Here is a 14,080-nt window from a genome sequence, read left to right on the forward strand (position 1 = left end):
GAACTCAATATTTACTTTATTTATAACACCTTTTATTTGGTCTTTGCGTAAAGTTATGAAACGATGTCAAACGAAACTTTTAACATCAACCAGTCATTCTATTTTATCGAGCTATTGCCAAATATTTGCAAAGCCTTACGGAGAAGGCTGACTGGAAGTTCTTCAAAGGAAAACAAGAGTGCTTGTGCTACACAAAGAGAAACGAGGGTAGGCTGTGTGCATTGCGAAGGGCAGTTGACTAGCGCACAGATCAAACAGCGAAGATCGTGCTTTTAATCAAAAAAGACAAAAATTGCTTGTGGGGGTGCCGGGATTTGAACCCGGGACATCTCACATGCGAAGCGAGCGCTCTACCACTGAGCTACACCCCCAGACAGAAGGAATGTGTTTTTCTTCAACCCCACGTGCAGCACTAGATACAAACAGTACAGTTTTTGTTTAGAGAATATTGTTTACCAGCTCAAGCTTGTCGCATTAGTAAGATGCAGCGATGCTGGAAACCCCTGGGGCATGGTGTCCTGGGGCTCGTATGGGGGTCTATGTAAAACGCGATTTAGAGACGCTACCACAATTTCCAAGACCGTCGCTTCAACTAAATGGTGTCAGTTAATCAAACAAGGTGTCACTAGAACAAAAATCACCACTACCACGACGACAAAAGATGTGTGCTAGGTGTGGTCTAATATGTTTTCTCGCCTAGGAGAAACCGGGTCATACGCACACACACAAAATTGGCCACACTGCCAATTTTTCAACTTTAAAAGAAAAATGGCAGTAGACATTTAAAGAAGCAAAGAGAATGGGGAAACGCGGTAAATGAGAAAACGTGAAGTAGGTAAAGCGATTCGAAATCCATCAATAAAGAGAAAAAAAGAAGCAAAATAGGTTTTGTTATCATTGGTTGAGATTTTTGTGTTTTCGTTTGCTCTTCTTTCACTAGAACGTCACATTAGTGTAAGCTCGCGCAAGAAGATTCAAAGGTTTGAAAACCATCTCAGCACTAATGGAGCCACAGCTTCTCTAGGCGTCGACATAAACTTGTAATGGCGACTCTCCACTTTCAGTATAATTTTATTTTTTTTCTGCCAGATGTCGCCAGTGTTGTAGCGGACGTCATTAACGCTGAGTAGATTGCAGGAAACGTCGAATATTTCGCGTTTCCGGCTCCATGGCCCTAAAACACCAGAACGAACCGTTTATTCAGCGTGATAGTCAAACAAACCGAAAAGTAAGCGGGTGGATGGATGAATGAAAGAATTCTGTTTCTATTCCTGAGAAACGATAGCGGAAAATCGCTGTTATTCAGTTGACCTGGAGACTTTAGGTCCTGTGAGCCGCTTCGGCTACCTCCTTGATCTCGACTTGTACTGAGAGGTCTGATCTGAGCTGCATGTACAACCGCTGCTGATACATAACAATTGGAAGACAGACCCATAGTTATGAGGGTGTCCCAGGGGCCCACGCCCCTTCCCCACCTTCCCCAATATTTTGATGGAAGGGGGCGTTTTACTGAGGACATACAATGCGAAAGATGTTTTTGAAAACCTTCAAGAAGTTCCCCCCCTCCTCCCCCCAAAAAAAAAACTTCTGACTACGGTCCTGTTGGTAGCAACGTGGATTACTGAATAACTGAACCTCAGCGTAGTCCCATAGTGTGCTAGATGAGATTTGCGGGCTCTGCTAGGCGGTAACAGCCTTTAGAGCAATATGAAAAAGTTACTGCTGGAGTAAGTGATACAGATTGAAAAGACGTGCACTTGAAGTTGCTTCCAGACGAGTTTCTGAATTTTCGTAATCTTGCCTTTGTAACTCTGCACAGCGCGTGTACTTGACAAGTTAAACCCAAGCTTCACTATTTCTCGGTCACGCAATTCCTAACGTGCCTGTGCTCGTCGCTGGGCTGGCCACCCAACACGGACACCTGATAATATCAAGTTAAGCAACTGTGTTTTTGTTGGTCTATAGCTGCCTTTAAACGGGGAGCATGTTTGGAATGGTGTGATAGTTCCTATGTGTGTAGTCGCTTTTTATAATAATTGATGTTGTTTACTAAAGAAGATACAGTTGTCGATAGTCTGTGTTTTCGTGATTTTATTTGTATTCTGCGAGTTGAAGAGAAACAGATCTTTGTGTACATGGGACCAACCATGAGGTCCAACCACAAAGGACACACTTTTGTTGCTGGCGCTCGCAGCCACCAGTGCCGCCCCAAAGCTTACAAACGAGGCATGTTGGGCAGAGATAGGTACATAAATAAGGTGGTTATAATATATTCAAACCTGCAAGGTCTCTTCCAATTTTTTTCAGTTATCTGTTGCAGTGCTCTTTACCTCACTTGAAGTAATTTATTTGACTGCGAAAAAAAGTGGTTCCAGAATACTTCAAAGGGGCCCCGCAATGCTTTTCGAACCATAATAGAATACTCTCGCTATTAGCTCATAACTCCTTACAATCAAATATCGTATTTTTGGGAATCCGTCAAGCAACAGATGAATTACTCGGGACTACTGCATATTTCAAGGGCTTTCTGTTTCATTTTGTACCAGAGAGGCATGAGAGGGGGATGTAAAGTGGTCAAGAGGATGAGTTCCTTTATCAGCGGGCGTCATGATCATGCAGAAACATATTTTCGTAAGGAGTGGCCACTCGAGACTTTTCGCAGCCGAGCAAGGAAGAGTCTGACCACGGTGTAAGAATGAATTAGGCTATGACACTGCGCCCAGCGCCGCGTCCAGATTGTGTTCGCCGCCGACAGATGGCGCTTGTGGAGGGTAGGACCTCCACAAGCGCCAGGGCACTACCAGCATTAATGTACGCAGATGATATAGCGCTAATGGCCAACAACAAGGAAGATTTGCAGAGATTGATGGACATCTGCGGTAATGAGGGAGATAGGTTAGATTTTAGATTCAGTAAGGAAAAATCAGCAGTCATGATTCTCAATGACAACGAAAGTAGTGAGCTTAAAATACAGGAGGTCACGCTAGAGATAACAGATAAATACAAATATCTGGGCGTATGGATAAGGAATGGGACCGAGTATCTGAGGGAACATGAAATATACGTGACGACTAAAGGTAACAGGAATGCGGCAGTCATGAAAAATAGGGCACTGTGAAATTACAATAGGTATGATCTGGTGAGAGGAATATGGAAAGGGGTCATGGTTCCTGGGTTAACGTTCAGCAATGCGGTCTTGTGCATGAGATCAGAAGTTCGAGCAAGATTAAAAATTAAGCAACGTGGAATAGGTAGGCTTGCTTTAGGAGCTCACGGGAATACACCAATTCAGGGAGTACAAGGTGATATGGGATGGACATCATTGGAGGGCAGGGAAGCTAGCAGCAAGATAAAATTTGAAAAGCAATTGAGAAAAATGGGGGAAGAGCGTTGGGCTAGGAAGGTTTTCAGCTACTTGTACATGAAGAATGTCGATACAAAATGGAGGAAGCGAACAAGGAAGTTGACTGATAAATACTTAGAAAACAGCAGGTGGTCAAACCAAAACGAACTATCGGTTAAGAACAAAGTGAAGGAAACGGAGACTGACATGTGGAAAATGGGCACGATTAAGAAGTCCGCACTAGAGATCTATCGAACTTTTAAGCAGGAAATTGCCAAGGAAAGGATCTATGATAATACTCGGCGTAGTTCTCTACTGTTTGAGGCAAGGACGGGAGTACTGCGAACTAAGACATATCGGGCCAAATACGAAGGGGTAGACACAGTATGCAGTGCGTGTGGAGAGGAAGAAGAAATTGCCGAACACTTGATAATCTTCTGTAAAAGGCTTCACCCTATAGTTCAGGATGATGGCGCAGAGTTTTTCAAAGCACTGGGATTTAGGTACCGGGATGGCAAAATAAACTTTAAGCGGGTAGACTTAACTAGAAGGGGGTTATCTGATTGGTGGCTAAAGTCAAGGCACGAGTGAAAATTAAACTCTTCACTGCAAAGTACGGATCCTCAAATTCACTTTTTAAGGTAAAAAGATAAATATAGTTTTTGGTTCATTAGGTATTACGGCTTGGTGGCGCTAGCCACCGGCCGATCTAAAGGGTACAGCCACATCCATCCATCTATCCATCCATCCAACCTGTTCTGTTCGGGCTGTCACGGTGGATGGACGTGTTTTTTGAGCGCTCGGATCGACTGCGCAGATAAGTGTTTTTGCATGTTTTGAGCTTGTCGTTATAATTATAAGGCAGTGGTTGAAATCTTCGTAGCACTAATTTTATGGTACGGCTTTTTCGGGGGCTAGTCACCAAGTATTTATTAGTTTGTGCGGGTGTGTGTGTTTGAATTTTTTTTGTTTTTTTTTTCTTTTGCCACCCCGTGGGGGAGGTGCGCGTACATTGAACACGCAAATTTTTGTAGTAGACCTTAGACTTTCTTTTTTTTCGTAGTGCACGGCTCGAGTTTAGTAATTATCGAGTATAGGAACAATAGGTGTCAGAAAGACATGGTTAAAAATACTGTAAAGTGTTCAGGATGTGGGGTGGGTTTGAAAGTGGACTCAAGCGTAGAAGCGGATGGAGAGGAGGCTGACGCGAAGTGTAGGCAATGTGAGGTCGAGGAAAAAATGGAGAAAATGATGGTTGCCTAAAGTGAACATCTGGTGAGAATCGATGAGCTCGAGACTGCGTTGGCGACAGAGCAAGAGAAAACGATGGCAATGGGAGAAAGACTGAAGTCCACCGAGGAAGCACTAGTGAAGCTGAACAAAGAAGCGGCCTACGGAGAGAACAGTAGAGAACCGGCAACCAGAACGATGGAAAAGGAAGATTAAGCAAGTTTGGAAAAAAACAGGTTTAGCCGGTTTAACTGTCGCAAGGCCCAGCTTCAGCGAGGTAGTGGTGGGGCTGGGAGGGGACAAAGCAGCCGGCGTCCCAGGTGCAAGTAGCCGCCAGGTGCAGGACGCTCCAGCTGAAAAGTCAGCGCATGTGATATTAGCCGGGGACTCGAATTTAAATCGATGCACAGAAGCCATCAAAGAGAGGGTAAGAGGTGACAAGAGGGTTGCAGTAGGGGCGTTCCCAGGACGCAAGCTTGAAGCAGTCTTGAGGAAAGCCAGCGCAAAACTCAAAACTACAGCTGATACACGAAACCTCGTGATAATTTCAGGCGGTTTAAACGATGCCTTAAATGAAGATAGAGCAGGACTAGCAGCCACACTGGCGAAAGGCGTCGATGACATGCGCGCCACTTCTCCTAAGGTACAGGTAGTGATATGCACGATACCGGAGGTACCGGTGCGTGATAGCAACCTGCAAAGAGCGGTTGTCAACGCAAACCAAGAGATATGGCGGATGAGTCGAGAGAAAGGCTTTGAGGTGGTGTAAATAAACAGAGAGGTGCATAGGTGGGGTGGCTTTCAACGAGACAGAATCCACTACGATGGGAGACTAGGTCATGAGGTGGGTTTACGACTTGCAGGACGCGCAGTAGCTTTTTTGGGGGGCAAGCGAGCCCTTCATGGTGCAGGATAGCTAGTAACGAGGAAAACAGCCAGGGAGACTCTTCGACAGGTGTTATGGACAGATACGATTCCAAAGTGGCACCAATGTCTAAGATAGGTAGAGTCCGGGGCATAAATAGACGTAGCCACGAGCGCCGAGCCCATTCAGACATAGGGTACATTAACATGCAGGGTGGTAGGAACAGGCTGAAGTGGGAAGAGATAGAAGAACAGCTAAGGGAAGAGAGGCCGATGGTATACGGTTTTGTAGAAACACATCTCAGGGACATGGAACAACCTCCGAACAATCCGGACTACGCGTGGGAATATTGTAATAGAACAGAAGGCAGCAGAAAGGGGGTGGCATTAGGGCATCCATTCATAAAAGTACAGACTGGCAAAGGGTCAAGCAGGAGTGCAAGGAACATTTATGGCTAAAAGGGAAAGTGGCAGGTCAAATGACACTCCGTGGTTTCGTGTACTTGTGGACGGGAGCAAAGGCATGAGAGGAAAACCAGGCAACGGCAGAGTGTATATCAAAGGACATTCAGGAGTTGGGAAGAGAGTGCGAGATAATTATACTAGGAGACATGAATGCGCATATAGAATATCTAGATGGGTATACCGACCCGACAAGCAAAATGGTCGTGGATATGTGTGAAAGGCTTGATTTGATCATTTGCAACAGTACCGAGAAGTGTGAAGGGCAAATAACATGGGATGTATGAAGGCTGCAGTCGACGATAGATTGTGCACTGATGTCACATAGGATGTATAATAAGCTCAGGGGAATGCACATAGATGAAGGTGCCTCCAGAAGTCTGGGTAGTGATCATGAACGTGTCAAGCTAAGTTTTGGAAGAGCAGTGAAAGTGGGAAGAAGACAAGATGAGCAACTACGGGAAATTTTTATTCAGAAAGGCAAATTGAAATAGCCACTAAACAAATTGAGAAAGTAATCACGGAGGATAATAAGACAGTGTGGACATACATGAACCTAAGTAGACTCTTTGAGCTAGAGCTTGCTAAAACGCGTAACAAGTCACCCCGGAAAAGAAGACACAAACCCAAAAGTTGGTGGGATGAGGAAGTTAAGAGAGCCATAGCAAAACGTCAGGAAGCCTCTAGGGAACACAGACATGCTAAGCAGCGGGGTGAACCGTTAGATGATGTTGAAAAAAATGGCAAACCTTTCTAAGCTGTAGAAGGGCTGCATTCCTTCTGATCAATGAAAAAAATCGAAGAAAGAGAGCTCAGTGGCTGGCAGAAGTACATAAAAAGATAGAAAGGCAGCTGGGAAATTTGGGAACCATCTAAACTCCCTAAGAAATGAGACGAGCCTAGAGCAGAGTTTTGTAACTACAGCCCAAGGTGCCAGGCTAGAAGGGGACGAAGCTATTGAATATATAAGAGCAATGGTGACAGAAAAATTTCAACAAAGAAGTACTTTATGCACCACAATAGACAAGGACGAATCAAGTGGTGCAATGGCTTCATTTTCACAACGAGAGTGGGAAAAGGCTGAGAAAAGGGTTCCTAGTAGTACATCAACAGTTCCAGATGGCATTCCAATTAGGCTGATAAAGACATTAAGTCCTAAGTCTAAGCAGGCTTTGAGAGAGGCAGAGAGCAAAATAATAATCGATGGTGAAGTTCCCGATGGATGGAAACTTAGCAGGATGAGCATGATCTATAAAGGAAAGGGGGACAAAGCTGACATAAACAACTACCGTCCTATAACAGTGACATCAGTGGTCTACAGGCTGACGATGCAGATTATAAAGGAAAGACTGCAGGCATGAATAGAAGATGAGGGGGTGCTGGGGGAACTGCAGAATGGGTTTCGGAAACACAGAAAGTTCGAAGACAATCTGTTCTCACTGACGCAGTGCATCGAAATAGCAGAAAAGGAACACAGGCCCCTGTGGCTAGCATTCTTGGATATCAAGGGAGCGTACGATAGCGTGGTTCAAGAGGAATTGTGGGGAATACTGGACACCCTAGGCGTGGAACATGTAGTCACAAATCTTTTAAAGGGTATCTATAGAGGTAACAAGGTAGTTATAAAGTGGGAAAACAGGTATCCAAGCCCGCAGAGGTAAAACGGGGGCTTAGGCAGGGGTGTCCCCTGTCACCTTTATTATTCATGATGTACCTACAAGGATTAGAGGCAAAATTAGAGGGAAGTGGGCTGGGCTTCAACCTCTCTTTAGTCAAACAGAGAAAACTTATTGATCAGGCACTACCAGCAATAATGTACGCAGATGATATAGTGCTAATGGCCAACAACAAGGAAGATTTGCAGAGATTGATGGACATCTGTGGTAATGAGGGAGATAGGTTAGATTTATATTCAGTAAGGAAAAATCAGCAGTCATTATTTTCAATGACAACGTAGGTAGTGAGCTTAGGATACAGGACGTCACGCTAGAGATAACAGATAAATACAAATATCTGGACGTATGGATAAGCAATGGGACCGAGTACCTGAGGGAACACTAAATATACGTGACCAATAAAGGTAACAGGAATGCAGCAGTGATGAAAAATAGGGCACTGTGGAATTACAATAGGTATGATGTTGTGAGAGGAATATGGAAAGGGGTCATCGTTCCTGGGCTGACGTTCGGCAATGCGGTCTTGTGCATGAGATAAGAAGTTTAAGCAAGATTAGAAATTAAGTAACGTGGAATAGGTAGGCTTGCTTTAGGAGCTCACGGGAATACACCAAATCATGGAGTACAAGGTGATATGGGATGGACATCATTTGAGGGCAGGGAAGCTAGCAGCAAGATAAAACTTGAGAAGCGATTGAGAGAAATGAAGGAGGAGCGTTGGGCTAGGAAGGTTTTCAGCTACTTGTACGTGAAGAATGTCGATACAAAATGGAGGAAGTGAACCAGGAAGTTGACTGGTAAATACTTAGAAAACAGCAGGTGGCCAAACCAAAAAGAACTATCGGTTAAGAACATAGTGAAGGAAACGGAGACTGACATGTGGAAAATGGTCATGATTAAGAAGTCCGCACTAGAGATCTATCGAATTTTTAAGCAGGAAATTGCCAAGGAAAGGATCTGTGATAATACTCGGCGTAGTTCTCTACTGTTTGAGGCAAGGACTGGAGTACTGCGAACCAAGACATATCGGGCCAAATACGAAGGGGTAGACACAGTATGCAGTGCGTTGGGAGAGGAAGAAGAAGCTGCCGAACACTTGATAATCTTCTGTAAAGGGCTTCACCCTATAGTTCAGGATGGTGGCGCAGAGTTTTTCAAAGCACGGGTGTTTAGGGACCGGGAGGGCAAAATAGACTTTAAGCAAGTAGACTTAACTAGAAGGATGTTATCTGATTGGTGGCTTAAGTTAAGGCACGAGTGAAAATTAAACTCTTCACTGCAAAGCACGAATCCTCAAACTCACTTTTTAAGGAAAAAATAAATAAATATAGTTTTGAGTTCATTAAGTATTACGGCTTGGTGGCGCTAGCCACCGCCCGATCTAAAGGGTACAGCCATATCCATTCATCTATCCATCTATCCATCAAAGCACTCACTGGTGAGCAGGTCTGACCAAACCCTAAATGGTGTACTCGTGTTCGCTTTTACTCATTATTCAACACATGTAATAGCCACCTTTGTAGGAACATAAAGACCCAAGTTTGGCATCAAATGTTTTTCGAAGAAAAAAAGTCATAGCTTCTCCGCAAAGCGAAGCAATGAACGTGATAGCAACAATTTAAAAGGTCGCGCGCAGAATGGAAAGCAGATCTAAACAAGACCCGCGTTTCTCGCGCACAAACTACGCACAAAACGTAGTCACAGGTACGGATGCACACGAATAAGCGCCTTATTTGTTACTTCGCTGAGTCTGAAAAGCACGCGCTTTTCGCAAACTTTTGCAGTGACCTTTGTGCGCCCGGTAACTACAGCAGAATCGTTCCACGTAAAGCCCAAGGCCAGCCAAGGCGTACGATCTTCTCCTCCTCACCACCGCGAGATGAGGGCGCACGAGGAAGAGTCACTCCCCTTCTCTAAGCCGGGCTAAGTACCCGTAGGAGATTAGAGCGGGCGCCGCTGCGCGATGTGGCGACATGCGCTCATTGCGCGATCTTTCTGGTAATGCCGAAAACACAGCAGTGGTAAGTGGTGGATATAAATCGCTTGCCGTTTGAACGCTGCCGAACGTTCTCCATGGTGGCTCAGTGGTTAACGCCTCGCTTTTACGATGTAGAAGTCCCACGTTTCATTTTTCTTTCTTGCGTTTCGATATATATATATATATATATATATATATATACATATATATATATATATATATATATATATATATATATATATATATATATATATATATATATATACGGTGCATGACATCGACGCCGACGTCGATGCCGGCGGCAAAACCTGGCCAAGAGTATCCATATAATTGCTATCGCAATAAAGATATTGAGTTGTGCGATTCTCTATATCGGCTCTACATGGTGTCCCGCTGAGGGCTTTGAATGCGTTACCACAAAAAGCAGTAAAGTCTTACAAAAAATGTTGTCTTTCCGCAATTGTTTTGCACAAAGGGCACAAATTCATGTGGCTTAGATGTAATGTACATGCATTCTCCTAGCCGCAGCGTTGGTAGTGGTCAAGACACTGGCTTTCGGAGCACTAGGATACGGGTTCATATTACAGCATCGGAAAGAAAAACGTTTGTTGTTCAGTTATTCTGAGGACAGTATCGGGTCTGACATGCGCTCATGATGCTGAAAGCAGCACAGTAGCTCAGCTGCAGGGCCCTACGGGATTGTCCGCTCTTTGTGAGATCTTGAATTGAGCACCTTTATTGGCGAAGCTCCTTCAGCCATGGGTCGTGAGTCCCCGATGTACATCGCAGTAGTAGAGACATAAATAGCCCCCTCTCGTTTATTCCTAGCAATATCCTCTGAATGGCAGTACTTGTATATGGTGATTATGTGGTGACAAAAGGCGAAATGCTCGTACTTGGAGAGTTCACTAGATGGTCAGACATACAGACGGATGGATGGACGCATGGACACTTAGACTTCCGTCCGGACGAACAGAAGCACAGACGGATGGATGGGTGGACAGAAGCACGGACGGACGGAAGCAAGAACAAACGGACCGACGGACTGGTGGACATTTCTCTCCACTCATCATCATTCCCTCCATGAATATACTGCGATTTTTTCATGTTCGCTCAGCGTGAGTGCGCGCGCGAACGTGTGACGAAATGTCACAGTGAGTACAGAGCCCACGATTCTGATGACCGGCAACCACTGTGCACTCGCGTCTGTGGCGCAGTGATTTCTGTATATGAGATCATTTTTAGGAAGAAAAGGAAGTGAGTTTTGACAGAATTCGAGAATGTATTGCAAATTCTAGGCCACGTGCTACGCGACCTTGTTTGCCTCGCGTCTTCTCTGGACATTTGACTACCGCTCCGACGTTTTTTTTTTTCTGACAATGCTCGAGAAGTGTTGCAGGGCATCCCACATTGAGCACATTTGTGAAACCTCTTATCACTTCGAAATGTGGCTACTTTTTGGGTCAGGCGAACATGGCCAGATGGAGGACGGAAGAAACATCTCTTCAGTGCCACAGTCAATACCACATATTTCTGCACTGTAGGTCCCCTAAATATTGTTAAGCAAAAAAAGAAAGCTTCTGACGTATGACACGAGCTCTTACCCCTCCATGCGGGTCAGACCAACCTGGTGGTTTGACCAGGCGAGAGGTGGTTACGTTGCGCAGGCTTCGTGTAGGGTTTGCGCTTGCGCCACCCTTTGGGCGCAACATTATGCGGCTAATATGGTAAATCATGCGATTTTGTTGTGCCGTAATCCTTGACATGACTGCCACACAGATGTTCCAGTCTTTCACAGGACTACATCAAAAAAATCTCCGCCACCTCTATGCAAAAAGCTTGAGGCCTGGCCGACCACCCGTCTCGACCACTGGATCCATGGACCTTAATTAGCTCGGATGTTGTTAGACATTGTACACAATGCAAATATGCACGTGTATTCGTAGTACCACAGATTACTATCCCTAAGCACAATGTTCCGGGAAAAAAAGACTACCGCTGCGTATCTTGCAAATGGTAGGTCATCTGCATTTGATCCACTAATTAGGTAGAGTACTTCCCACTTCGTTTCTGAGTCGTTTTAGTACTTCCGACTGACTAAACCTATCTGCGCTGAGAAGCAAGGTAGAAACTACTTAGGATCGCCAAGCTAAAGCCTTGCAAAGACCGATATAGGAAACTGGGTCGCTTTTTCATAATAGCCCTGTTTCACGATTTCAGGACTTGCAAGGCTTAGCGCAAGCTTCGCCTTCCTATTCGTTTGTTCAATGCGAAGTATTTTATAGTCGCACCTGCTGCCAAACCTGGCGTTGGTGGTACTGTCGACACCCACAATGCGCGTTCTCGAGTCACGTGTCAACTGTCGCTACACCCCCACCCCCACCCCACCCCCCCCACACACACACACGTTTCGCCTCGCGAGGCCCATGCAGGTAGCGTCTGCTAATACAAAAATGCCCCCATGTCCCCGAAGAGAATCATGAGAAAATGATTGCGTAGCGCCATTACGGCGTTTCCCGGGTCATAACCGAGTGCTGGAAGAATAATGTTTACTTTTTTTAGATGCGGAGCATGTAATACTCGAGGCTTGTAGTGCGGCGCCGTCCGCAAGCTTCCTCCTCCTTCTTCCACCATCTGTGCATCTCTTCCTCCTCTACACACCGCGCGCGCTTCACTCCTCCACCATCTGTGCACCCTTCCTCCTCTACACACCGCGTGCGCTTCTCCTCTTCACGAACATTCGCTAGCTGTATAATGTAGCGCGCATGCGCCGTCACGCTTCGAGAACATCGGCAGCTGACGCGCGCGCATGCGCCGTCGCGCTTCGAGAACATCGGCAGCTGACGCGCGCGCATGCGCCGTTGCGCTTCTCCCCCTTCTCGAACATTCGACAGCTGACAGTGCATGCGCCGTCGCGCTGTATATATACTCAAGGTCGGCGCTCGCTCGCTCAGTTGCCGCTCGTCGGTTGGTTTGTACGGCGCGTCGACGTCCAAGGTCGCGGTGAAATGAATTCCAACGAATCCACGAACACAATGATCGACGTCCCTTCGACCAGCGCCGCCCTTTCACATACGTGTGTACGTGTTCACTCATTTAACACCCCCTCCTACAACTACGTTAACCAATTTAGCCATCGACCCAAGTAAGTCGCAATTTCACACCCCATTTCACAACCACGTTAACCAATTTAGCCATCGACCCAAGTAAGTCGCACTTTAACACCCCGTTAACCAATTATATGCTCCGCATCCTCCTCAGTGTTCCCCCGAGGGAAGCTGCGGGCAATTTTTTTCTTACACCTAGTTGCAATAGCCGTATTCATCGCACGTGGCGTTTTTCTGTCGCGAGAAACGCGGTATGCGTTTCCAGATATAGTAGCTAGCGTGCGCGTTAAAAATACTATGAATGAATGAATAACTTTATTTAAAGTCCAGCAGTTTTCACCGGGTGAGGTGGGTGAAGAAGGAATTAACCCCTGTCTCTTCCCACTCTCCGTTCATTATGATGGCGGAGCCTCAGGTGACCGCACGAAGTCCTTGCACCCGGGCGGCATCTTCAGCTTGCCGTACGGCCCAAAGCTGGTCGGCTTTCTTGTCGCTGGTGAGTGCTGCCCACCAGCGGCAGTGCAGCTGACGCCGCTGATCGGCAGCAGAGACCACAGTGGCGGCAGATAGAGTTATTGTATATGCTATCTTTAGGCAGCATATACAGCATATATATGCTGGTAGCATATGCTTAGGTAGCATATACATGCTACCTAAAGGTAGCATATACAGTAACTTTTGCGGCGGAAGCTGGCCCCTGCCCTCGCGCGGTGGTGGTAACAGCAATTGGCCTCGGAGTTTGTCCCTGCATAACATGCATCGCAAAGGGAGTGGCAGAAGTGACGTTAACTATGAAGTGAAAACAAAGACCCACGTACAGTGGGAATTGATTATATGCGAAGCACAAAGGAGAAATGTTAATATGTCACTTTAAAATCAGCACCACGTTACGAGGTGAAGGTGATGCCGTACATGACTTCCGTGTCATCATTATCATGTTTGGATGTGTTGTTTACCTTCGTTCTATTCACGTCACGCGATACCAAGTTTAGCATATGTGGAGCTAGCGGAACGGCCGCGAGCACGCTATGAGCTTCGTATGTTATCATGTTGCATGACACGTGTGTCAGGATTATCATGTTTGCGCCAGTCATATATTGCGTCATTCGTTGACGTCAAGTAACACCAACTTCATTATATGTGGAGCTAGCAAAACGGCCACGAGCACATCATGAAGGACCCAATATATTCCAATGTAGCGTTGACGCGCGCACACGCTTGGCACAGCGACGCTACGTTAGCAAAACGTGAGCACTCTATAGTCTAACGCCAGGTGCGATCGGCGCGACCAGCGTCTGTCGGCGCAGCCCGATGATAACCGGCGCGAAATTCACGCCTATGCGTTACCCAGACAACACTGTGTCACCCTCTTTTATCTTTCTTGCTAGGAAGCGCGGCCACTATTACATAGAACACACAA

At 45.9% G+C, this 14,080-nt stretch overlaps 1 non-coding gene across 1 annotated transcript; it reads right to left on the reverse strand.

Annotated features, from left to right (window-relative positions):
- Positions 1-299: 299 nt before the first annotated feature.
- Positions 300-371, reverse strand: TRNAA-CGC (transfer RNA alanine (anticodon CGC)). The gene has a single exon. It is a non-coding gene; the product is annotated as a tRNA-Ala (tRNA).
- Positions 372-14,080: the final 13,709 nt, after the last annotated feature.

This window comes from Rhipicephalus microplus, unplaced genomic scaffold (assembly GCF_043290135.1).
Source record: "Rhipicephalus microplus isolate Deutch F79 unplaced genomic scaffold, USDA_Rmic scaffold_141, whole genome shotgun sequence".
Classification (NCBI taxonomy): Eukaryota; Metazoa; Arthropoda; class Arachnida; order Ixodida; family Ixodidae; genus Rhipicephalus; species Rhipicephalus microplus.